Genomic DNA, 27,887 nt, shown 5'->3' with positions numbered 1-27,887 from the left:
AAAAAATATATGATGAAACTTTTTACGACTTGTATAATCAGGCGTGAACATTGCTTGGGGTAAAAAATCTCTATAAGCATAGATTTTTTTTATCTTTATCCCAAACAGGAAACAAAATAAACAGAAAATAGCAATATCAAATCCTATTTAATGAACCTTTATTTAATTTCAAATTTCATTGATACCATTAACAAAAATAAATTGTTTAAAGAAACTTTCAAATAACATGTCTATACAAAATAGTAATGATTTTTTTTAAAAGTAAAACGTACAACGAAGTTCTCCTAACAAATAATAATAATAATAATAAAACTCTCGCTTAAATATCTCACCTATCTTATAGTTTATACAAACTTTCTCTTACTTTTTTTGTAGTTAAAAATAACAGCCTTGGTAAAAAAGATTAAAAAAAAACGCAAAACTTTGTTTATGTTTCATATACTGTAAGGAGAAAAAGAAAGGATTTTTATCTGTAGCAAAAACTCTAACTTTTTGGCCAAAAAATTAACTGCTATGCGCGCTAGGTCAAGAAAGCGAATATTGTTACCGGAACTTCGACGAGCTCAGCCGGGAGGATATGACGTGTGAGACCGCAGATAAGCAGTGGTGTTTCTCGGATCTTTCAGTAGAAAGAAAACACAGTCACTGGCGAATAAAATAAAATTCTTTTTAACTTCTTTGGATTAAGGACAAAAAATTTGCTAAGAAAAACAGATTAGCTTAAAAGAAAATAAGCCAAGTTTATAATTTTTTGTAAGATAAGTTTATTTTTTACCGAAAAAATTCTTCTAAAAAATAAATAAAAAATGGCTCTAAGAAAATTAGATTTTTAAAGAATAACAAATTAATTAAATAACTATGCAGTTGTTTGATAAATATTTATTTACTTTTCTACGTAATTATAATTTTTATATCAAACTTGAAAAATAAAGAAAATATATTAAAAGACATTTATTTAACTTTTTTTTATAAGTCCTTGAGTTAATGAAGTGTATTATACTTTTTTCACATTATTTTTTTCTCAGTGTTTTCAATGTGAAAAAGTAGTTTGTTTTTCAATTTGCACAATGTAAAATATAATATTAATAAATTGTTCTAATAAGGAATTTATCTATCAGATAATTATTCATTTGTTAAATTTATATTCAGTATAACTTCCAAATAACTTATTGCAAGTTTAAGCTAAATGCATAATATGCAAGATCTACTGAACTAAATTATGATTAACTAAATAAAGTTAAGTATTTTTTTGGAAACGAAACATTTACTGAACTGTACATACAGAGTAAAAAATTTCAATTAAAAAACAAACCTTCCAGCTAGAATTTTTACAAATAGGAGCGTTAGTTTCATATTATATTTATCTTACTGCTAATTCCAGAAAAATAAAAAATTGGGAACAGATCATTAGAAAGGACAGAAAATTATTTTCAATCAATAACAACCTCACTTTTGCTCAAAAGTGTGTTTGTTTTAAAAAAAAAATTATATTAAACGGAATTTCCAATGTATTATTTTTAAAATCATTTTTACTATAAAGAAAGCCATTAATATAACAATCACGAGGGGAAATTTGAATACGGATAATTTTCACATTTATGACACTTTAATAAAAATGTCTCTCTAATAACAAGCTATAAATAAAAATGTCTTTTTTATTTCCCATATTGTACACAAATCCCATACAATTTGAGTACTTATTCACAAGGCAGTCTGACACTGATTTGTCATAGACATTATACTTTGCTGTGCTAATACTAATAAATTAAGGCAAATGCTTTTTTTTTTAAATTTCATGAATTAGACACAAATAGCTTATAGACATATATTACGCTTTGATTACTGACTTAGTTGATTATTTAATACTGATTTCTCTGCCCTATGACGTGCTAATTGTATGTACTGTCTCTAAAAAAAGATATAAATAAAATAATTATGCAAATAAAAGAGAGATACCTTCTCTTAAATCGCACCATCTGTGATTTCTGAAGACGTATTAGACGTTCTAAAAATAAAATATGAAGCTTTTTTTCACATTGAGAGCTATATGCAGAAGAATCAAGTATCTCTTTGCATCCGTGTAATGTGCAGATCAAGTAATACATCATATAATTATTAAACAACTTATACTTATATGTCTTGCTTATTTATTTGCTAGGCAACTATTGTTTGAAACTTGAAATTAAACGTTACGCAATTTCCTAAAATGTACATACCTCATATGCATTAGTATCAACATGATTCAGGAGCTACATACCATAAAAAAATATGATATAAAATAACTTCAACTATTGAGCAAATCGATTTTCGAACCCTTTAAACTGCGCTTTACCCAAACAGTCGAAAACTCGTTGGGAACTATTTCTGAAATAAGTTTCGCACATTACCGAATTTCACATCTCGTGAGTGACGCTTATACTAAAATAGGATTAACTATTCTATTCAAAAGGATTGAAATATTCTAGTGCTTCAATCTGTAATTAAATTTACCTTTTGATCTCCGAAAACCTCAATCTATCTGTGAATCAATTAGAAAGAAACGAAACAGTTTCAGTAAATTTCATGATATTTAGCATCGATTTGCGGAGATTTATTTTCCAAAACATATAAGTCATAAATCTTTTATTCTGTCAAATAGTGATTGGTTAGTAATGTATTACAGCTACAACCGAAACAATTTTCCAACTTCTAAAAAATGGGAAACGGAAATTTTTATAGATCCCAAAAAGATGTAGTCCTTTAAAACAGAACATATAAAAGTCATACTTAAACTTTGTAATACGTTACATAAGATGTGCATTATGTTACGTAGCAAAGTTTACAAAATGATTCCTAAAATTTTATATACTTCTGATACTGGTGCTATGTTTGAAACATTTCAAAAGTTTTATATCATGTTCTTTTTATGCTTTTATGCAATTTTTTTAGGTCACACATGGTCTACTTATTCATTTAATCATAAATACTCATTATTTTGAAAGGTGGTTCGATTAAAGGAACAAGTGGTAAAAATTAGGCAACCGACTTTTAAAATCGTATCACTCGCAGACCTTACGAAAACCATTAATTTTAAGTACTTATTGCTCAAATATTCAAACCAAAAACAAAGAATCTGAATGATTGTATTTTATTATTAGAATATTATATATGGAATTTCCAGTGATCTGTGACTGACAAAAATTTAAGCGTTAAAATGAGGTACAATTTAGGCAACTTTCCTCTAATATAATGAATTTTCTACTTCACTGAAATTAATGTGAGTCAATCAATTTTTGGTGAGTTTTTAGATATGTATATTGTAAAAATATGTAATAAATAAGTTTATGCATATAAGTAAGAGGATGTAAACAAAAAGCATATGGCTTATTTAAAACAATATAAAAATATAAATATTTTCTTATTAAGCAAAATTCAATAATTTTTATTATTAGGGTGAGGGGGACCACTTAACTCGAAACTGACACTGACAAAAATTTGCACTTTTCATAAAGCATGATATTGTTTTGGAATAAACTTAGCTATTTGAATTTTGGTACATTATCTTTAAACGAGACTGATAAAATTTTACAAACATAGTGGAGATATTTAATTTTTGCTTTATATACTGTGCTTTTTTTAAGCCTATAGCAAAAGTAAGCACAGCTATATCTGTATATACATAAGTTCTGCATTAACTCATACATTTGAACATATAAAAACATGCAGTATTAATAATAAAATATACTTCTTCGTATTAACTACTCATTTAAATTTTTAAAAGTAATGATAAAAGTGTTTTCAAACTATTTTTTAAAGAGATTCAATTTCTTGTGTTGTAATATTTAAATGGATTTTTTTAACATATCATTCCAAAAAAGAATTCAAAAGATATTTTTATCATAATCATCACTTAACTTATTTGTATTTCATTTTTTCACTTTTTGCATTTCATTTATGTATCCACACAAATATTATTCATTTCTATAACGAAATTTATTAAATTATTTGCATTAAATTATTTATATTAAATTTTTCTTATTTGATTATATTAATTTTTGATCTTATTATGTTATTTTTTATTCATAAACTTTGCTCTTAATTTCTTTTCCAACGAAAGAGAAACGTTTCACCAAAGCATGTCTTATGAAATATTTCCGGTAGTTTCACTCCATTAGTTTAAGAATTATTTTTTTTTTAAATTCGAAAGAAAAATCAACGAAAGATAATAATCAAATAATAATCAATAATTTTAATTTCCCATATCGCCAATTTTTTTCTATTTTTATATGATTTTAAAACTGTATACTATTACGAAAATATTAATTAAAAGTTTTTTAAGTTACATTCAGTAAAGTTTAAATTTCAGTAGGATAATTTTTTTTCATTATGTAAAATCTTTCAACGTAATATTGTCCATACCGCTTACCATTTAATCTTTTTTCAAAGATTTTCTATTAAAAATCTCTAAAAGTGACAAAATTGGTAATGAATACATTACAAATATGTTTATCATTGAGTAACTGCTAAATAATGAGATAACAATTTAAAGAGGAATTACGGATTTTTACAATTAGCAATTCTAATAAGCAATATTTCTACAAGCCCCATATAGCTTATTAACCGTAATGTTATTCATTAAATAGTTCGAAAGCATTATTTTTCTCAAAAGTATTTTTTAAGAGATATAACAGGACATAATTTATAGATTTTAATTCAGAATACCGCGAGTGTTTTGAATGATAGGATTCATCATTGGAATTCGAAATCCTTGCTGATGCTTCGGAACAGGAAGGATCAAGGATTCAAAGTAAACAGACTACCTTATTTAGACAGAAACTCCCCCTTTGTTTAAACATTTGCCGTTGAAGGCAATACTCGTCACTGGGGAGTTTTCAATTGCATGGAATACAAGTAAATGGATGAACCGAGAGAACAAAGATAAAATATTTCTTGTTTGAACTTTTAATAGTTTTAAATAGAAAATTTATATCCCTATTACGAAATCTTTTGAAAAAATTCCATATTTGATTCATCACTGATGTGCGTTACTTTATTTAAGGGCTATTTATCTTTTTGAGGCTGTTTTTCAAAGGCTCATTCTTTATATGACTTTAGCTCATCAAGTCTGTTATCTGAAGGCTCTTGCGTCGTATAAAATGACGCTCTTCATATAAAATAGCGTTTTATTTTTATTTTTAAGGCTGTTCTTCCAATACTTATTGTTTATATGCAATATCGCTATTTATCTGTTTAAGGCTGTTTTAAAAAGACTCTTTCGTCAAATAAATAACGTTCCTTAAAGGGTACTTTCATAAGAAATAGCTTTCTGCTTTCATTTAAGGCTGTTTTTCAGACATTCTTTACATGAAATATCGTTTTTTTATCTATTTAAGGCTGTTATTAAAAGGTTCTTTCGTCTTATAAAATAACGCTCTTTATCTTTTTAAAAGGTTCCTTCATATAAAAATGACATTCTTTTTCTTTAAAGGCTGTTCTTCGAAGACTCTCTCGTCACATAAAATAGAGTTTTTTTGGCAAAATATATACTATTTTTTCATATGAATACGTAAAAATAGCATAAATGATTATATGTAATATATTTTGCTGCATTTTTTTTATAATTTACTCATAACTGTATAGATGAAATGTTCCTATCGCTAAGCACTTTCTACATTGGTTATAAGAATAGCGCAAAAAGTAAAGGTTGTCGTTTTTTTTGCTTTGTTTTTTCTAAATGAATAATATTTGCCATTTAATTATATACTCAAAAACGGCGTTGCTTTCAGCTCATACAAAAAAAACAATAAATATTCTCTTAATTTTAATCTTTGATATAATTATTTCAGTTCTCTCCAAAGTAGCAGTTCTTTAAAGTAGTTTAACTACTTTTCAATAATTTAAGATATTTGACTGTTTTGAGCCCATTCAATTATCGGAAAAATGACTAACATGAGAAAAAATTTTTGAAAAAAGGTAACCCGGAAGAAATAAGCATTACTTTAAAAAGCGCTGATATAGAAAAATATTACAGAAAATATAACATATAAACGAACCGGAAAAATATAACTTATAAAAATATAAACGTTACTGGAATATGATTCTTATGGAAAAGCATTACTAGAAAAAGAAAACCTGAAAAGAAAACTAGAAAAAATTTTCCTATGAGAAAATATTACCCGAAAAAATGGAACTTATGAGACGAAAAATAAAAAGGATTGCAAATGGAAAAATGGTTTTTAAGGAATATTATTTCTGGAAAAGAAATTTCATAAGAAATTCATGACTTAAAAATTAATTTATAATCAAAAGAATTTGTCTTTTACCGAGATCTGAAACTTAATCAATATAATTCCTCCTTAAGCAAAATCATTCGGGTTGGCGAAATTATGCAATTTCTGCGTTTAAAAAAAACTTGTAATCTACGTTAAAAGCGTTAAGATCAATCAAAAAGTATGTGCATTTGATAGAAAAAACATTCATTTTAAATAAACTTTTAAAACTAAGAATGTTTTTAAAAATAGCAATATTTACTTGAAATTAAAAATGGATTTTTATAGCTTTGAAAAACAAAACAATTTGTTTTAATAATCAAACATTTGTAATTTTATGGAACAATACGAGCATATCCATTATAAATTTCTGATTGATATTACTAAAATATATAAAATATGCTATAATGGTGCAGCAAAAAAAATGCAACCAATATCATTAAAATAGCATCAATAAATAGAATAAAAAAATATATAAATAAAACACTAAAAACATATAAACAAAATAGACAGATAAATAAAATTTAAAAATAAATAGCATGAGTAATTTAATATGCTTGTTTAAATTTTAAGAAATTTAAACAAGCTAGAATAAAGTTAAGCATAAATATATTTTAATGAACGAACTTTAAAAATATTTGAACAAACTTTAGATAATTGTATAAAATATCAAAGTGTTTAAAAACAAGATATTCATCTGAAAGAATATAAGTATTTCTCTAGATATGCTAATTAAAAAAATGATTCCGACAATAAGGGAATGGAAATAGAAATTAGCAAAATTGCTTGTAAAAGAAATCACAAAAAAAGACAATCAAAAGCACCAGAACTAGTTTTTATCCTTTGTCTTTCCTACGCCTAAAGTTTTTTAGATTAAAAAAAAATGTCTTGCAATGTTAAACGGATTATGAGTTAAGACATGTGTTTTACGCAAATCTTTTCAAGTAATAGGATTAATTAAAAGGACGAACCCAGGATACAAAAGGAATTTTTTTCCCTTTGGTGATCTTTTAGGGAAAAAATAATGAATTTTTTTTTCCACTAATCGTTCTATTTTTTAATTACTTGAACCATTATCTACTATGTTCCTTCCCCGATTTTTATTCAGAAAATAACTAAGATCTTAGAGTTTGAAAAGAAAAAACACTTTTTTTTTAGTATTTGTGATTTTTTTATAAATACTGATCCTGAGTAGCTTTTTCAATAGGTGTATTACTTAATCTTGCTTGAATAAGAACAAAAAGGGGGTATAATTCATTCTTAGTTTTTATAAAAATGATTATTCTTCTATACTTGAGAACTGGATTTATTTCCTTTTTTATGGAGGCTCTTTATCAATTAATTTATATATTGAGGAGCTTTTATAAAAATATCGAAGTAATTATCCGGCTAGATATTTTTAAATTTAAGAAATATTTTAATGTCTCATTTTTCAGCAGCTTAATGAGAAAAATATTACTTAAATGCAGCAATTATTTAAAAGCTTAAAGATTTTAAGCTTTATTTTCCGTAACTATTAACTTCAATGTTATCCTAATTACCTACGCAAGAAAATGAAACCAGATAATTTATTAATTACTATAAAATTATTTTCACGACTGTAATATAATTTTTAATAAGGTAAAACTAAAAAGAAAAAAAAAAACAATTTAATAAATATTTATGCGTAATTGGTTTCATAACTTCTTTAAGTCAAAATTTATTAATATGATGGCGATTAAATTCTATAAATATTCATAATTTAGAAAAATATTTCAATACAAATGATGAACTATCTAATTTTGTAAAATTTCTTATGATTACTGATAATCTATTAAACCTATGATTTTTCTAAATACTGTGCAAAGTTATAAACTAAATTTGATTGACAAATAATACTTACAAAGCAATTTAAAAGAAGTAAATTTATTTATAATGGTAATTCGTATAAATTATAACTGTACGATAAATAATATCTTAGCCTAAATAGTGATAAATATAAAATAATCAAATAACAAAACTATTTAATTGTATTTATTTAGTTGAATATTAAACTACAAGTATTAATGATTACTGTCAGGTTAATAACAGTAAAATAACTACTTTAATTCTAATACATTTTGCAATAGCATATTATTACATACCATACCAAATCGAAATAAGCAATATTTTTATTTATTTTTGGTAAATTTAAAAGTTTTAATATTAGTTGTGGATATAGTGAACAACTGTGACTTTTATTAAAAAACATTTAGAGAATGATTCAACAAGTTTACTATATTAGAATTAAGACATTATTATTTGATATCAAATGAATGATTTATAAAGGATTTTTGAATTGGCTTTCATTCTAAACAAGTCCAAACGGATTATTTCAGTTTAACACAGCATTTTATTGCATTTTATTTTATCATTTACTATAAAATGCTGCCTAATTGCAATATATTTGACTTAGTTCATCAAGCAGGAATTTATAACAGCTATTAGGAATATATGAGTTAATGTAAACTATTAAAAAATCATTCTGTTTTCGTAAAAATACAATTATATACATTAATGGTGCTCTTACAAGACTAGAACTGACTAGTCTTGATAAATGAGAAATGCCGGATGGAAAATAAAATGCATAGAAGAGGTAAATCTAACATAAAAGAAGATACATCAATGCATATTATCTAACATTGAGAAGTAAACATAATTTAATTGAATTAAATATTTTATTGTATGGAAATAATAATAACAAAAACTTTTGAATTGTTAATATAATCTAAATAAATTTACAGAAATGCGAATTTAGTTGTTTGTTTCTGAAATTTTCAAAATGAAATTTCGCAGAAACGTATAATATTTAATAAAGAATACGACGCATAAATTCATAATCTGTAACAAAAGACAAGATGAAACGAGGGAAAAAAAAATTAATATATATATATATATATATATATATATATATATATATATATATATATATATATATATATATATATATATATATATATATATATATATATATATATATATATATATATATATATATATATATATATATATATATATATATATATATATATATATATATATATAAATATATATATATATATATATATATATATATATATATATATATATATATATATATATATATATATATATATTGCATTGTTGGAAACAAAGCAGTTAGTTAGTTACTAGCTATTCCTATTAGATAGGGAGATTAAAAACAGGAATATAAGAAACAAGAAATATAAAAAAATCTTTAAATTCGTTATTTCTTTCCTTTTTTTTAAGACGGCGCTAACTTACAACTCAGCTGAAAGAATGAAAATAAACATTTTTTAAAAAAGATCGGGACTAGACACAGTTGTTAGATGTTATTACCGATTTACTTATCATTTAAAAACAGCAGAAAATTATTTATTTTAAGAGTTCGGAAGTAACTAAGAAAATATTTACGTTATGACACTTTCTAAAAAAACAATCACGTGACTTCAATCCACGTGACTAAAGGGGAAAAATCGAAATACAAACAGAGAAAGCAAGAACTTTTATTGTAACTGGCAACTTTACAGTGCGATTAGCCATTCCTGACTTGCAACAACTGCACTCGGATATTCGGCAGGTGACAACAGCTGTAAGATACACAGAAAACAAAGCTAAATGTTTGAAGCTTTTTAAATAAGCTGCCTAGAAATTAGAAACACCTGTCCTATATAAGAAAAGTTCTTTTGTTTTATTTCAAGAACAAGCAGCCCTTCCGTTATTTCTAGCTCTTTCCCAAAACAAACTTGAAATTAGAGAAAAGCTTCTTTTAAAATTTATTTTAAAATAAAATGTGTAAGAATTCATTTTCAACACTTTATACTTTAGACCCTGAGGTAAAATTAAGAATAACGCTTTTTTTAAACACACTCCAAGTGTAGAATTTTAAATTAGAGCTCATGGCACTTTCAAAATGCTATTATCATTTTCTGTATTGCTTTTTATATAGTAATATTTCCAATTAAAGAAGCAGAAAAGCAACTTAGAATTGAAAAATATTCAATGTTGATAAAAAATTTAATTTATATTATTTAGGCATAAATTTGAAAAATAATACTACCTAATGAAAATTATAGTATTTTAATTCGTAGTAATATTTGGTATTTTTTGCATCGTCTTTCCTTAGATAAAGTAATGCATTAAGAGCGAAATCTGAAAAATTATCTTGAAATGAAAAATATCCGATATTTAAGATATCCGACATAAAATGTCCTAGAAAACTTTCAAAATGCTTATTATTGTTCTCTCCTTTTTTTTTTTTTTTTTTTGGAGTGAGTGAGTGAGTAAGTGTTTAACAAGGATGCAATTTTACTCTACAGTGACTTCTACAATTTTATATCGCTACTTTACGTAAAATATCATACTGAGAACATAATTTGGAGCCGAAAACCTCGGTAATTTATACCTAGACGCTTTAGTAATGATTTCAGTGAAATTAACAATAAAATATAGTCTTATGATATTTGAAAAAATTTAGTAAATGTGGAAAATTTGTCAATTTTATCATGATACCTTACACTATTAAAAATTTCTCTTAAAAAACAGTTAAATAACAATTTATTTCATTGTTATTTTACCATATTAAAACAAAACATTCAAATTAATAACTGTTATAAAACTGTTAACTGCGAGAAAAATTGTTTATTAACTGCTTTCACCTAATACGGTTAAACAATCCGAATTTCATCACACCTACTAAGCCCACCTAATGAAACCACTTATTTACTTGCAGCTGCATGCACATTATAGCTGAGAGGGCTAAACTGTGAGTCTCATGACCGAAAACGTAGCTATCTGGTCTAGTTAAATTTCATCTTTTCGATTTTGAAACCATGCTATTTGTAAGTGGTTAAAAAAATTAAAAGTTTTGTATTCATTGTTTTATAACCATACTAAATGAAAACTGTTTCATAACCGTAAAGGTAGAGAGGTGTAGAGCAGGGCATAAAAAGCTTCTATGTGCTTCTACTTAATTGCAAAAAATTAAATTCTCTTCTAAAAGCTTCTATTCAATTTACTTTATTTATCAATTTATCTTAAAAGTTTTGCGTTTTTAGCTAAATGTAAGAAAATAAGATTTGTCATTTTGAAAATCGAAATTTGAAATAGTTATTACCAAATTACCAAATGAATGGTTTAAATACCGTATATTTTGGTTTCATTAACCAGAATTAAATAATATTTTACCGTAAATGCCCTAACTATACAGAGCGGCAATTTTATCATATTTTATTCTCCTTAAGTAGGTATAATATTTAATAAGAGATGCATAATACTCGAAAAGGTAATGATACGTAAATACAAAATATTCAGCAATTACCAGGATATAGATATAAAGTTTGATAGCGAAAAAATAGAGATAAATATAAATACTTTATGTCATGCAAGTTTGTAGACCTCCAATTAATATGCTAAAAACATATCTCAGTACAAATATGAATTCAAATTTAGATTGTTTTAAAAATTTATCTTTAGAGTGAAAATTGAAATTTCACTGATATAGGTTTTATAATTATTTAGAGCATAATATTCCAAAATGTGTACCCAAAGGGTACCGATACACGATACTTAACTATACAATGTATGGAAAGTATAAGTATTTTATAGTTCAGTTACTAATACAATAGAGAAATTAATTTCACTTCAATTCATGCAAGTTTTCAAAGCTCCGTGTTTCAGTTACAAAATCAATATTTAAAGAATTCAAATTTAGAGTGAAAAAGCAGATTTTAGAAAAACAGATTTTAGTTTACATAAAACAGATTTTAGAAAATTTTTAAGGCTTAGTATTTGAAAGGATAATAGAACATCATTACTTAATGTACAGTTAAAATCCAGATATTTTTGTTAAATTCAGTAGCTAATACAATTTAGAATTTATTTCATATCATATCATACAAGATTTAAAGCTCCCTGCTTCAATGATAAAATCGCGTTTTATCGCAAACATTTAAAAGTTTAGGAGTTTAAAGTTTTTCTGAAGAAAATATTTTAGAAATTTCTGCAAAATTCACGAATTCTTCAGTACATAACGTATAACAACAATGAGTAAGTAGGGAGTGTTCTAAATGAAGAAATAATATAATTATTGTATAGTACTGTATACAATGTGTGCAAATTGAAGGTTAGTTTAATTTTAAAAATTCACCTTTGAAATAGAAATGTAAAATTTTCCTAACGCTAGTTTAGAATAGTTCTGCTGTTAAAAAAAGATGCGAAATAGTATTTCCATCAACAATAAAATGAAATAAAAGATTGAAAAGTTGCTAAAATACATAATATTAAAAATGGAAAAAAAATACAGATTAATATTATTTCATATTTCCATATGTAACAGAAAAGTGAATAAGTTTAATGCATATTAGTGCTTTAAAAACTCTATTCCTTAGATTATTAAAAAGTAATTTTTACAAATTGATAAATAAATTTTCAAGTTTAAAAAAATCAAAAATCCTATGATTGTTAATCTTTTCAGTTTAATTAAACTCATTCATATTGCAATGCATTCATTCTCCTAGTAATAAAAAAATGCAATTTAGTAACAAATTTTATTATTTTTGTATTGTTTTTAACACTATAACTCAAAATTCAAGTACTTTTTGTTTTCATTAAATATCTTAACAAAAAAAATAATTATAAAAAAATAACGTGTCCAAGTAAACTTTATTTCAGATTCGCAAAGCACATATTTATATTAATAGATACCGATATATTTAAATGAATAACGTATAGCTTTACCTTAATTTTAAAGAGGTAGGAGCATTTTTATTTACTTCCAAACCTCTAATAAAACTTTCTTAACCTCTAATAGTAACTTTCCTAACCCCTAATAATTGCTTAGAAAATGTCTCATAAATTAATAATAATCAGTAAACTTAGGTTTAAGAACTAAAAATTATTAGTTCCTTAATTAAAGCAAGTAATTTATACAAAATTTAGACACATAATAAAACAAATAGTTTATAAATGAACATATGTCAGAAATTGAAATAAGTTATTGGAGCAGGATATAAAATTTGTATGGAATCCTAAGATCAATCTAAAAATAATGAGTAATTAAGTAATCACATTAACTAATGTATTCAATTATGAAACAAATTACTTAAATAATATGAATGCTCGAATACCAAAACGAAAGAGTTTTTCTGTGCTTTCAGTCTTAACTAAAGTTACTCAAAACCGATATTTTGTCTTAGTGTACTTTTCAAATATTTTAATTTTTTTCTAAATATATTTAACGATGACACAAGTCTTAAAAATCAATAATATAAATAAGTTAATTTTAATATTTTTATAAAATAATTTTTTCAAAAATATATTGTTCAATTATAGTAATTTCATTAGAAAAAATGATATCAACTTTACTTTTGTTGTGAATAAGAACAGAGCATCCCACATTGTAGGCCAAGGGAGTCATGGAGATTAAGGCTCCATAATTTCGTGACAAACTTAATGTCTTAATAATGCATATTTTGTACTTAGCATATCTGCGTTGAGTTTAAAAATTTCATTTTATTTTAACATGTAACCAGAAATAAATATATTTAAATACATTATATTTAAATATAAGTTAATAATAAGTTAATATTTTATATTATTTATATCTAAGTTAACATTGATATAAGTTAATATAATAGATGATAAATATATATAAGTTAATATTTAAATATAAGTTAATAATAAGTTAATATTATATATTATTTATCTAAGTTAACATTGATATAAGTTAAAATGCAAGATATAGTTAATATAATAGATGATAAGTATATATAAGTTAATATTTAAATATTTAATTCTAATATTTTGAACAATGTCAACATAATTTTAGTAGTTAGGCAAAGAATTTTTTAAAAATTAACAGCAAAAATTTAGTTTTCCATCATATTTTAACATAGAAAAAATTAAGATTGTAGTGGGACTACAATGAAATGACTTATAAACTGTGCTTTAGTGTAATTCGTTATAAAATTCATAATATCCTCTTACTCTCTATGTGACAGATAGAGCCAGAAAAATTATTTCATGCTGTTAATTTTTTTCCCAATAATTATCATTTTTTTTTTTCGCTTTTAATGTTCCATGGAACAAAAACTTCTCCAAATATAACCTGACCCCTTTTATTCCCACGGGAATCTTATTTTCTTTACGTAAAATGATCCCGTAGGAAGCGACCCCCGTCTGTGATCCCGACATTTCTTCTGGGGTGTGGTGCCATGGTCTCCCTCGCCTTTCAAATTTGCTGACATCTCGTTGAAGCTTTGAGCTTAAGCTCCATTACATACACATAGAACTAGGATGGAGATAAGCTAAACTGTGGTCAAGATATGGACAGAACGACAGATAAGAAACACAGACTTTCTTACAAAAACAATAAACGAGGGGTTAAATCAATTTCAAAACCCAGATTTGGTTACTAAAGCAACACAAATAAGAATTCTATAGGTATTGAGATAAAGTTTTTCCTAGGAGTTTTATAACATAGGGGTCTTACAAGTCCCGCAAATTCCTTTAACTGTTATGGCGAATACAAAATTTTAATTTCAAAAATCATAGCATAAAAGCCATTTATTTGGTTAAATTTACTTTTCGGTTTTGTATCTCTTACTATTTGTGAGGTAAAAAGAACTATAGTTTTGAAAAACAGATCTTCCGGTAAACTGTTAACATATGAATGGAAAAATTATTAAATGAATGGCTTAAATACCGCATATTTTGGATTTTATTCCCCGGATTAGGGCTTTTTGTTTAATCAGAAATTTCATTACCATACAGTACGATAATTACTCCAGAATTTTTTTTTCCATATTCGATTAAGAAAGTAAATAAACGTGTCATCACTAGGTATGACACAGTTTTGTAACAGGTAATTTATATAAATTAAAGAATACATAAATTGAATCCTATATTTAAAAAATTATTGTCGAGAAATTATTTTTAAAAAATTATTAACTACTCAGCTATAAAAACAATAGTACTAAAGAATAAATTACTATAAGAGAAAATGTAAAAATATTATTAAAAGACCAAATTCTATAAAATATTTCATAGGCGTACTACAGGATATATTTATTAAGACAAACCTTTAATATATCTTTAAAAAACTAAGTATAAATATATCCTGAAAAATAATTTATAATAAAAGAAAATAATTTTCAAGTTTTTGTCAATGCTATCAATATTATCTGTTAAAATTGTCTAAAAAAAGATGAAGCAGCAGATTTAAACTCATTAAATTCAAAGTTAACCTAATATCATTCATAAGAGTTAAAAACAAAATTTCGAATTTTCAATTAACTTTTTTATGTTTACTAAAACAAAATACAATTACAATAAGAGTTTTAATTGTATTTTGCTTTATACAGCATTGCAATAAGAGTTTTAATTCTTCATTCCAATTTCAAAATTGTTACGGTAGGAAAAAATTTCAACTAAAAAACAGTGTTCGTAAAATTCTTTGTATAAAGTTTCTAAATCTACATACGTTAATTTTAGGTTAAACATTGAATTTAAAAAACAACACATAAAATGTGCATAAATTATCTATTTCAATACATACGCTCCATAAAAGACTTAGTCAAAAGACGCGTGTATTAGGCTTGTTTGACGCTTATGTCCGCCTTAAAAATCTTCAAAATAGTAAAAGTTCTTATAGTCTAGGCTTAAAAAATTATTTGGAATCTAAAAGTATATTTTCATTGCTAATAAAACGAGTCAAAAATGCGTCGTACTTAGCAACAAAACCCTTTATAGCCACTCATCATTTTTGCTAATTTTGCTTGCAACCACGAGCATGACCTGAAAACTCAGACATACAAAAGGCAAGTTGAAAAAACCTTAGTAAATTTCGCACGACAAAAAAATCTAAAAAAAGTACCGTATTGTAGGGAAAAAATACACTATAATTTTGTTTTAATAAAACTAAAATATGCAGTATTTAAACTATGGTAATGCATTACTGAAAAGTTTAGTTTTTAAAATTCTATTTCGTATAACTACATATTTAGTATAAAATACATAACTAAAAAATAAATTTGACCGAATGCATGGCTATTATAATATATATTCTTAGATATCATGATAATATATATTCTTAGATAATATTTATTCTGAGATAATATATATCCTTAGAAAATTACCAAATTTTACCACGAATACCAAATTTCATCGCATATTATAAAAACGGTTTTTATAGATAATTTTACTAAGATCATTACCAAATTGCTTAGGTTGAAATAACAAGCATTTTGGTCTTCCCATTGTGACAGAAACACGGTCAATTTTACCATATTCTGGTGGTTTTGTTCATATTTTTTTTCTTTGCCTGCAATATGTGTGAATTTTTATTTATTTTACTACATTTTTAGTCAAGAATTCAAACCTAATTTAATAAACATTCTATGAGTAAGCAATTTAAAGTAATTTTAAATAAATCGCTTGCTATACAACTATTATAAGTACATAACTATTTAAATACATAACTTGCTTACATTTATTCAAAACTAAAAATGAACGATATTCTAACCAAACATCATCTTCACAAATAATTTCGATTTCAACATATATTTCTTATATTAATTTTTAAATTTAAAATAAACAACTCAAATACTTTTACTACTGGATAGTAAGAAAAGTGAAATAGTATTAATTGCTAAGTTTATAGATAAACTATAAAAATTATTTTTAATGACAAATAGCAAAAAGTTAATTATTAAAAACTGATTGAAAAATAATCTATTAAAAAAAGTTTCTTTCTTAATGGAAAACATAGGCACTGAATTCGAATAACATTAGCAATGTTATTCGATTGATAATTCGTAAGGCAGATTTCCTTTACTTCACAGAATCCTAAATTTATAAACAGATTTAAAATTCTATTATATGGATAAGATATTTGAAGAAAATACATTAAATAACTATTCAAAGAGAACAGCTATTTATAATGCGTAGCTTGTTTACATTTGTGCTAATTTCAATCAACAATAATCAAACCAAAAATCTATCCTCTAGTCATGTAATTATTTGATTAATTTTTTAAAAAAATAACAATTTTCCATCATTATTAGATAAGAAGAAAGATATTTTAAGCAATAATAAAATGAAAGAAGAAGTAAATAAAATAAATCGTGAAAAAAATTGTTGTTTATTGGCAGAGCGGTTCAACAGAATCAACATTTGAGAAATAAACTCCGAGAAATCAAAATTTTGAACTTCTGATTTGGTTAAATCGCATAAGTGCATTCATCATCATTTATTATTTGTTTAATTAATTTTTTTTTTAAAATCTCATTTCAAAATCTCTATCCATTAGCTTGTGTGAATCCAGTTTGAACAGTAAGATATTGATTGTATTTAACTCTTATTCATTATATTGTTTTACTTTCATTTATATACATGCATTTTATTTTATCTAAAACCAAAACAAAATATATATTTTGAAATCGAACTCCGAATTCAGAGAAACACATTAAATATTTTAATAAATAGATTAATTTTATTTTAGCATTAAGATATACCAACCAGAAAGTAAAACGGAAATAGAGCTTACGGATTTGTTTACTTAAGGCAAGGAATAGTGAAATCCGAGAAAAAAAGCTATCAGATTGAAATGAATAAACAGTAAAAGTAGTAAAACGAGGACTCGCCTTTAATCTAAAAGATACTTTCAAACTTACTTAAAAAAAGCTTTTTTTTTTTTTTTCTTGAAAGAGTTCGAAGAAATTTTAAGCACAAACAAAAATTTTTTTGATGAAAATTTTGCATGAAATTTTAAAAAGGCTGTGGATTTTTAATGTTTGAACAATTTAATATTTTTATATATTTTTCTATATTTTTGTAACTTTTGATCAATGTTGTAATTTGAAACAGTTTGAGAAAATAACAAACACCTGCAACTACTTTATTTTAACAAATGACAACAAAAATAATATATATATATATATATATATATATATATATATATATATATATATATATATATATATATATATATATATATATATATATATATATATATATATATATATATATATATATATATATATATATATATATATATATATATATATATATATATATATATATATATATATATATATATATATATATATATATATATATATATATATATATATATATATATATATATATATATATATGAATTAATAACGGTATAATACGGGGTTATTTTACGATAAAGAAGGAAAAAAAGAGATAGAAAGTAAAATCTCAACCAATTACTTTTACATTCCCGCTACAACTAATATGTTATTTATTATAAGGATGTTTTCATCTTTGAAGAAATCTAAAACATTTTTTGTGCAGATTATATTTTATTTTATAATCATTGTTAAGCAGCTGGCACAATTTTAAGTTTATTATCAATTTATAACCCATGGAATTGAAATTTTAAGGGACAAGGGAACTCCTGGATCAAACCGAGGAACAACCTAGCTTTCGTGGAGGACTTTCCTGATGGAACTAACCTCGTTTGCATAATACTGAGATACCTTCCAGGGTTAGCCCAATGGCAAAGGGATTCTAAGCCTGATCCGTCTACCATTGGGGTTATTTTACGACAGCACTATTGTCGGTGTGAACAGGGAGCAGAATTCGTACCTTTCAATCACTGCTGGGATTTCAACCTGGGTTACCTCATTGGGAAACGAACACTCTATCGCTTAAGGCACCGCGACTCTACCCAGATTATAGAATTTAAAAATAAAAAATTAAGATTCTTTTTTTTTGTATAAAATAAAAAGCTATGAATTTATTTAAAACTATTACCACAGAGCAGAAATATCCTAAATATTCTTACAAATTTAATCATAAAAAGGCAGGCGGTACTTTCTGATTGTAAGACATTTAAAAAAGATATTTATTGACATTTTACTATGATATTGTACTATGAAAACTTTTATTACTATTGCTTTACTTTTTTCACCTTTTTAAATTATTTCATAATATTTTAATTAAATTATACGTCAAACCCACAGAAGTAATAAACTCAAATATATTGGAACAAATGTTTTTTCTATTTGCTGAACAAAGGAATGCGCTAAAAAAAAATATAAATATAACTCTTTCAACCCAAATTGAAACCATTACTTACACCGAATTTCAAAAACAAATTACACTACTAAATGTAATTTTATTAATAAAGTACAAGTTATTAATTTAATTTTTTATTTGCAAATTAAAAATTTAGTTCCCATAAAATTGCAAAATTAGAATTTAAAAATTAATAAAATTACAAAATTTTTTTTACTGTGACAAGGACCATAAAAAGTAAGAAATCCATGATGTACATATTTAGATGACATTTAAAAGAAATAATTATTTACTGCTATTTAACTATGATGTTAAGTTATGAATAATGTATATATTATGTGATGAATGATAACTATGATGTTATGTTTATGAATTTGATTAATGTTATGAATTTTTATGTTATGAATTTTTGATAAAAATATATACATCAAACACTCGGAAGAATTGAACTTAAATGTATTTAAATAGATTTTTCTTCATTTATTGAACAAAGCAAAGTACTAAAAAAATAAAATAGTAAACTTTCATGTAGATTGAGTAGACATGAGTAAATTGAGAGGCTTTTGAGACACTTTCAACTCAAAATGGAACCTAATTTACATCAAATTAAAAAAATTGCATTGATAAAGAATGTAGTTTTGTTAATGAAATTCTATTAATGAAATACAGTTAATTAATTATAATTTTTAAAAAAACTATACATTTTTGTATTATTGTCACAAAGCAGAGTAAGCCTAAATATTTTCCAAAATTTAATGAATGTGTATGCAATATATTCTATTTGGACGACATTTAAATATATAATTATTTACTAACATTTAAATAAGATGTTACGAATAACAACGATAAATTAGATGTAATGTTAATGAATTCGATAAATTATTTCATAAATTTTTGATTGAAATACACGTTAGACAAACAAAAGTAATGAACTCAACCAGATTTTGAATTGAACAGATTTTGCTTCTTTTTTTGAACAAAGCAATGTGTTAAAAAAATGAATGGAGCTCTTTCAACGCAAAATAAAACCGTATATCAAACAAGATAGCATGAAAAAAAAATTTTTAATAGAGAAGTAACTAAGAAGTGTTGACACCTGCAGGTTCATTAAATACATAGAGATCATAATTTCTCTTTCGTTCTCTACAAATAAGGAAGAAGAGCGGGAAATCATTTCAATAATTAGCGCATCCCAAGGGGTCATGGGTTAAAATAGAGACTCATTAAATACCAGAAGGTAAACCAGTGAATATAAATAAGCAAGAAGTAAAGAATATAGAAGTGTGTCATCATATTCGCTTTACTTTTTTTAATTTAATGATTACAGTTATTCTCTATTTTCGGAAAAAAATTATTGAAAATGGAAAATTTTATAGAATTTCGCCTGGTGTCAGATTTATTTTTCTTTATTTAATTAGAGCTATTTTACAAATACTACACTATACTAATTTTCTGTGTTTACACCATAGTTTGCGTGATCTCCCTGTGTCGTAGAATGGCATGGCGTATTTATCATTATTATATAACGAATATTTAAATTCTAACGCATTCAGAATATAAAACTAATCAAAATTTGAAAATTAAAAAACATTCAAATTCAAACTCGTATAGTTATAAGATGTGACAAGAATTTCAATGCATTTATTTCAATAACTACAAAACTTTTTAAAATTTTCCAAATAATTACGAATAATTTTCTAATCAAATTTTATATTTTTTATTTAATGAAATTTTTAAATTACGTAGCATAAGTTTAGCTTTTTTGAGGAATTTATTAATTCTGAAAAGTTTTATACCCTTCCATCAAAAATTAATGCACATTCAAGCAGTAAAATTGAAAATACTTAATATTTTGAAATTTTGACTTCTAGTTAAAGCTCAAAGGTATAGCATACCTATAAATAAAGTTTTCACTATAAATTTTTAATAATTGAAGGCAAGTGAAGTTAATAAATAGTAAATTACTAACTACAATTGAAATTATTTATATGTAAGTTTCTATGAGCAATCAAACAATAAAAAAATGAACAAAAACATTTATGTCCATCAAAAATCGTGTTTTTCAACAGCAATAAGAAAATTGTACTGCCATTTTTTTTTTTTTTTTAATTTCTTCATCGCTTAATATTTCTTTTATTTCAACTGTATATTATTACATAAAAGTGCTAAATTCAAAAGATTTTACAAGTTTTCCAGTAAAAAAAGCTATATTATATGGAATTATAAGCATAATACTTAAATAATTAATATTCAATAATTTTTTAATTATATTTATTAATATTTAATAATTAATACTTAATAATAATTAATATTATAAATTGTTAAATGAATGTAAAATTATGATTTTTCTCATTTAATTTAGATTTATTATTTGATACTTATTTAATAAGTTTTTCATACAATTAAGAATATTTGTATTTATTTTTTATTAAATATAATAGTACTTACATCTTTATTTTCAATATTATATAAACTAGTTAAGAGCACAATTTTCTAATAATTTTTTATTCAAAGAGAGTTTTTGTTCAAACTTGCCCCTGGAGATGAAATAAGTAGGGAAAAGTCTTAACATTAATGATTTAATTTATTATTTCATACTAAGAAAGAAACAACTGAAATCGAAGTAGAACTAGTTATAATCTAAAAATACATTGCTTTAAAGCATTAGTTCATCTTAAATTTTCCTTTCACGCGAATTTATTGAATTTATTAAAAAAATGTGGAAAAATTACGAATATATTAAATTATTTACAAATTTAATATTTTTAATAAATAAATAACCTAAAAAGTTAGTAAATTACTTAGCGAATTAATTTAAATATCCAACTACTTATATGCCCTTACTTGTCCTACAATTATGTACCCACATTACTCTCATTTTTACATTGCAGCTCATTATCAGTTCGTAAAAATAAAGTAAATCTTAAGTGAGTATTAAAAATATTGAATATCCTTATTTATTCGTAACATGTCTACTATTATTGAAAATTATAAATAAAAAAAGTCTAGATTGGCCATTTGAAAGCAAATAATGTAATCATTTTTCTACCTTTAAAACTTCTTTTTATTTTGCTTTTTAACAAACAAGTATTTTTGCATAAAGCCATACAGTTTACTGCAGTGTGCTTAGATCAATATGCGAAAATTTGCGAAGAAATTCTATACTATATATAACAAATATATGTCGCCTTTTGTCGACATTGTTTCCTCCGGTCGCAATTCCCCTTCTATCGAAGTAGACAACATACCAAAACACCAATATTTTTGTTTTCTTTTTTCAGTATATTGAAATTTAGTAATTTTTTTTTCTAATCTATAGTTTGACCTTCACTCGATTATTATCTGTATATTCTTTATCATAAATCTATTTGTAACAATAAGATATTATGTTTTAAAAAGGTAAATTCAATTGTATTTGATATTTACGATAGTGGAATATGACACGTTAGCTTTTTCACGGAGCAAATCAGCTTTTCGAATATTCAACTGAAAAACTACTGCAGTGTGCAGGTATGTTTCACGAAATAGAATAAAGTGTGCCATAAAAGTCTTTAATTTGAACCGTAGTGGCTCTGAAGATAGAACGTTTACCTCCCAATGAGGTGTCCCAGGTTCGAATCCCAGTGGTAGCTGGTGCAGACGAATTCTACAACCGGCTTGCATCGACCACTTTGTTGACGTTAAATACCCTCATTGGTACACGAATAGCGGATCAGAATCTCCTTGCCGACAGGCTAACCGTGGAATGCTTTCGTGGTTTTACTCTCCCTGTAATGCAAATGTGGTTTAGTTCCATTCAAAAAGTCCTGTACTAAGACTAGTTTGCCCCAACGCTTGATCAGGAGTTCCCTTCTCTTCTGTGTAGGGTTCAAAATAACAAGGCTACGGAGATGAACATTGATAGTCGTAAACGATTTAGAATAGTCAGCTATTCAATGCCGGTTCCATAAAATAAAATACTAATATTTCAAAGTCATCCAGAATCGCTTATGCGTATCAGTAACACAAGACTGCGTTACTGATAGACAAAATATTATTTTTTTTGGCACTGCCTTTTTTTAGAAAATCAATCTCAAATCGAATTGCATTTGACATATACGTAACAATTTAGTTTTACTTTAGCAGTTAACTTTATATAATTTTCAGTAGCATTTCGGATTTACTAAGTATTTGAGGAATTGAGTGCCATTAAATATTTAAACAAAAGTTTCAAAAGCATCATCATTATGAATTTTATTACAAATAAACATACTTTGATCTCCTGATGCTAACAAAAGCCTTTTAGTCAACTCTGAAATTATTTCAAAAACAAAAAAAGGAACTTTTCAGGATACTTGATATCAAAGCAATGTAAACTCCTTTAAACGTGACCTCACAACAATTTAGATTTTTTTAAAAATCAAAGTTGCAAGTTTTTATACCCTATATGGAAAGATTTATTTCATTTCTTTGATGTTACCTAGCTTAACTGCAACTTGCATTTATTTATTTATTTTTTCAATTTAGTATTCATGCCGAAAATCAATAAATAAACACGTAAAAGAAAAACGGTTCTGTCTAGTTTCGTAACAACTTGCTTTTTTTTCTTTTCTCAATATTGTCAAATTGTAATTAACATTCACAGCAAATCACAAATTCAAGGAAATCTATTAACTGCATGAGCATTAACGTAGCATTAATTTATTATAAACATTTGTTTCTTGGGTATCAAAAATTACAATAAACTGTTTTAAGAAGACATTTTAACTGAACAATGGAAATTTTATGGTCCTTCTTTTATGTCATTAGAAAAAAATACTAACAAAGCAATGTTTACTAAAATTATTTTTCCTTTCCTTATTTCCTTAATTTTTTTCTTTATTTACATCTTGAAAGCAGAAAAGCAAAAAAAGACAATAGCATTCACGACCATATTTTTATAAATTTGAACCAAAGTTTGCAAACAAACAAACTTTTCACTGGAATTTACTTCTGGGAAGAAATTTTAGATGATGCAAACAAGAAGTTGCGTTTCATAGGAATAAAACCTTTCTACAACTAAACAGTAATTTTACTGTTGTTATTATAATACTGCTCATTAAAGCAAAGTCTTTCACAATTATAGGTAACTAACTCATAATAACTAGTTCAACTTATCGGTGCTAAATTGTAAGTTAAAACACGAAATATACATGGAAAAAATTGATTTAAATTAAAGTTGAAAATAAAATTTCTACGAATAACTTTATTTTATGTTGAAATACATTTGGTATTATGAATTCATACTTGACTTTACTGTACAGAATCGTACACATGACAAATTAACTTCAAAGTTCTTTGGTTTATTTATTAAAAATTAATAAATTAGTGAAATTTCAATATTTTAAGAAGTTTTACTAATGTGCTCATTAGATACGACTGTTAGAGCTTTACCCAAATTTATTTGCAAAGAAGTCTTGCGAATTAAAAGAATTGGGAAATAACTTATAAACATTTTAGATGACATAAAATTTATTTCACATTCATTGTTCATGAGGAAATAGGCGTAAGGTTTTTCAAAATATTCTTTTGCCTTTCTGGAAGCATATAATATGAAAAGCAATACCTTAAAAATATTTTCCGAGTGGGAGGAATTACCATAATCAATAGAGTCTTGTGTAACTAATAAAAATCACACCTCAATCTTTCCGGGAAATTATATTTTAAAACCTTCTCTGTACATTTGAAATTATTCATCTACTTTTCTATTTTCTTTCTTGTTTATTTATTTTTTAGAAAAAATATTTTTGATCCCTCTTCCCTAAATATTTTGGTAGCTATTCGTCCAATTTCTATTTTTATTTATTTATTTTGCGAAACATATACTTATTATTATTCCATTTAAAAATACTATTTTAATTCCTACTTTTTCAAAACAAAATGCTTGCTTTCAAGTTGCTTAAATTTCAAGATGCGTTTTCCATGCGTAAATTATGCCATGCGTAATCCATGCGTAATATGAATTTTCTCATCATCTACAATACAATAATCAACAATTTTTGTATAGATTTACATGTTATGTTAATTTTCTAAATACGAACAAAAAATAACTAAAGCATGACCTAAATTTATTTTATGTTTAGTTTTGTTACTTTCCAATTTTAAAGCAAAATATTCTTATACAGTAACACAAAAAAAAATGAAATTACTCCATAACAAACATCTTTTTATCTCTAAAATTCATTTATAGTATAGAACCACATTAATCTAACATAATTTATTTCAACTTGACCAATTTTCCTAATTTAAGTTTTATCTAATTGCTAAAAAAATTGCTCTTAAGATAAAGCTTATTTTAAATAAATTTACATTTAATCCCAAATTCGTTTTGAATCCAGTATATATTTTGTTTCCAACATATATTTTATATGCATTGGAAAATTTTTAGATTGTTGCAGATTTTTTGCTTATATTAAATACATATTCTGTAAAATTTGAACTCATTTGGCATTTTAATTATATAATCCTAGAAAAGAAAACTATAAAATGCTTTATGTATAAAGAAAAGTTTTATTTTAAATAAATTCATGTTTAATCTAACGTATTCTGTGCCATATTTTGATCTCAAAATATCTTTCGATACCAACATGCATTGTAATACCGATGAATAGTTTGATTTAGCAAATGTATTTTGATTCCAACGCATGCTTTGATCCCGTATACTATATGACCGTTCTCCTTTCAAGCGTAACGAATCAATAGCTTCAAAAATATACTGATCGATACATTCTAATTACGCCTTTGCTTATTTCATACCAATATTAAGAGAAATAACTAACTTTAAAGCGTAACGAATCAAAATGTTATTTAAAAAAATTATGATCAATACATTCTAAAAATGTTGTTTTTATTCCATCTCTGGATTAACAAAATATTTTTCTTAAAAAAATCTTAAACATAACGATTCAAAATGCTATCAAAAATATTCTAATTAATACATTCTAATTATGTCGTTTGCATTTCATGCTAATGTTGAAAAAAAGAAAAAAAACTTTTTTCAATGAAAATCTTAAGAGTCAATATGCTATAAAGAATATTTTGATCAATACATTCTTGTTCTTTTTATTACATTCCGGTGCTAAAAAAAAACTTAGTTTTCCAAAGAAACTCTTAAGCGTAACGAATCAAAATGTTATAAAAAATATTTCCAAAAACTTCATTGTTGATCGCTATTTCCGAATCTGATAGATCCCTTACATATCACTATTAGTCAGGGTGATTTCCACAGAACCAGATGTTACAGTGATCGTTTGATTTCCACTGAAAACTGACAAAATTTATCAGAGACATCTTTTTGAAGCGGATTCCTTATCGCAATTATGTCAGCAACTCCTCCACAAATCCTCATCCGATGTGAGAAGGTGGGGGAGTTGTAATTCAATTCAATTCATATCGCATTACCATTATCGTTACAAGGAGGATAGATGCTCAAGACTAACCTGATGACATGTATGTCATTAACAAAATTAAAAACTCATTCTGATAACAGAGTGCGAGTGAGAAGTAAAAAGTGCACATCTCGACTTGTGCATTCAACACTCAAATAAAAAAAAATTAAAAAAAGAAAGATATTTATATCAGTCCTATAATGGAGATAACTATATATAGTATTTTTTTTCTCTATATTTAATTAGATACGAAACTACACTGTAAGAAATGGATACTCAAATATCACGAAACTTTCTTCATTTTCGACGAAACTATTTCCTAGTCCTTCCGAATTTTTCGTCAAAATGACGAAATAACTATTATCACTTATTAATACCATAACTATGTATAGTATTTTTTTCTCTGTATTTAATTAGATACGAAACTACACTGTAGGAAATGGATACTCAAATATCACGAAACTTTCTTCATTTTTGACGAAACTGTTTCCTGGTCATTCCGAGTTTTTCGTCAAAATGACGAAATAACTATTATTACTTATTCGAGGAAATAAACTGCGTCCAATTTTTAAAAAAATATTTCGTCATTCTATTTTTTACCAAAAAAACTAATATTGCCCTAACTTTTCTAATAACCACTTTATCGTGCACAAGACATAGGTAGATCAATGTCGCCCTAACAACACAAGAAAGGCAGATATAATACAGAGACAAATTACACCCATGCCCTAATCGGGATTCGATCCCGAGACTTTCCTCGTACGAGGCCAATTTCTTGACCATCAAATAAACCAGTTGGCTTGTTTCAAAAGTTTATTTTCTTCATTTTATTTAGTCTTCATTCTAGTTTCGTCATTCTAGTTATCAATTACCCACAATGCTCTACGATGAGGTTTCGAGTTAAGGAAACATTTTCGTCATATATTTCAGAGTTCACGTTTAGTCACAAATCTAGTGATTTCGTGCTGAAATTATTTTCAAAACTAACAAAATATAGCTCGAGGTTTGCTGAATCGTCAATTGTGGTAGTTTTCTGAGAGAGTATAATGCAGTTATGAAAAATGAAAACAAACGTAATTTAAGAGTATGTTTCAAACATGAGCCTATTAGATACGATACCTAAAATGAAAATTAGTAGATAATTCACAATTGCAAAATGGAATGTTTT

At 25.2% G+C, this 27,887-nt stretch overlaps 1 protein-coding gene across 1 annotated transcript in view; it reads right to left on the bottom strand.

Moving 5' to 3' along the window:
• LOC107456536 (uncharacterized) overlaps positions 1-27,887 on the bottom strand; it is a 138,454-nt gene that overhangs the window by 104,359 nt on the left and 6,208 nt on the right. The window lies entirely within an intron of this gene.

This window comes from Parasteatoda tepidariorum, chromosome 1, assembly GCF_982258835.1.
Source record: "Parasteatoda tepidariorum strain Cologne lab strain chromosome 1, Ptep-v5.0, whole genome shotgun sequence".
In the NCBI taxonomy this organism is placed as follows: Eukaryota; Metazoa; Arthropoda; class Arachnida; order Araneae; family Theridiidae; genus Parasteatoda; species Parasteatoda tepidariorum.
This window is presented reverse-complemented; position numbering and strand designations above follow the sequence as displayed.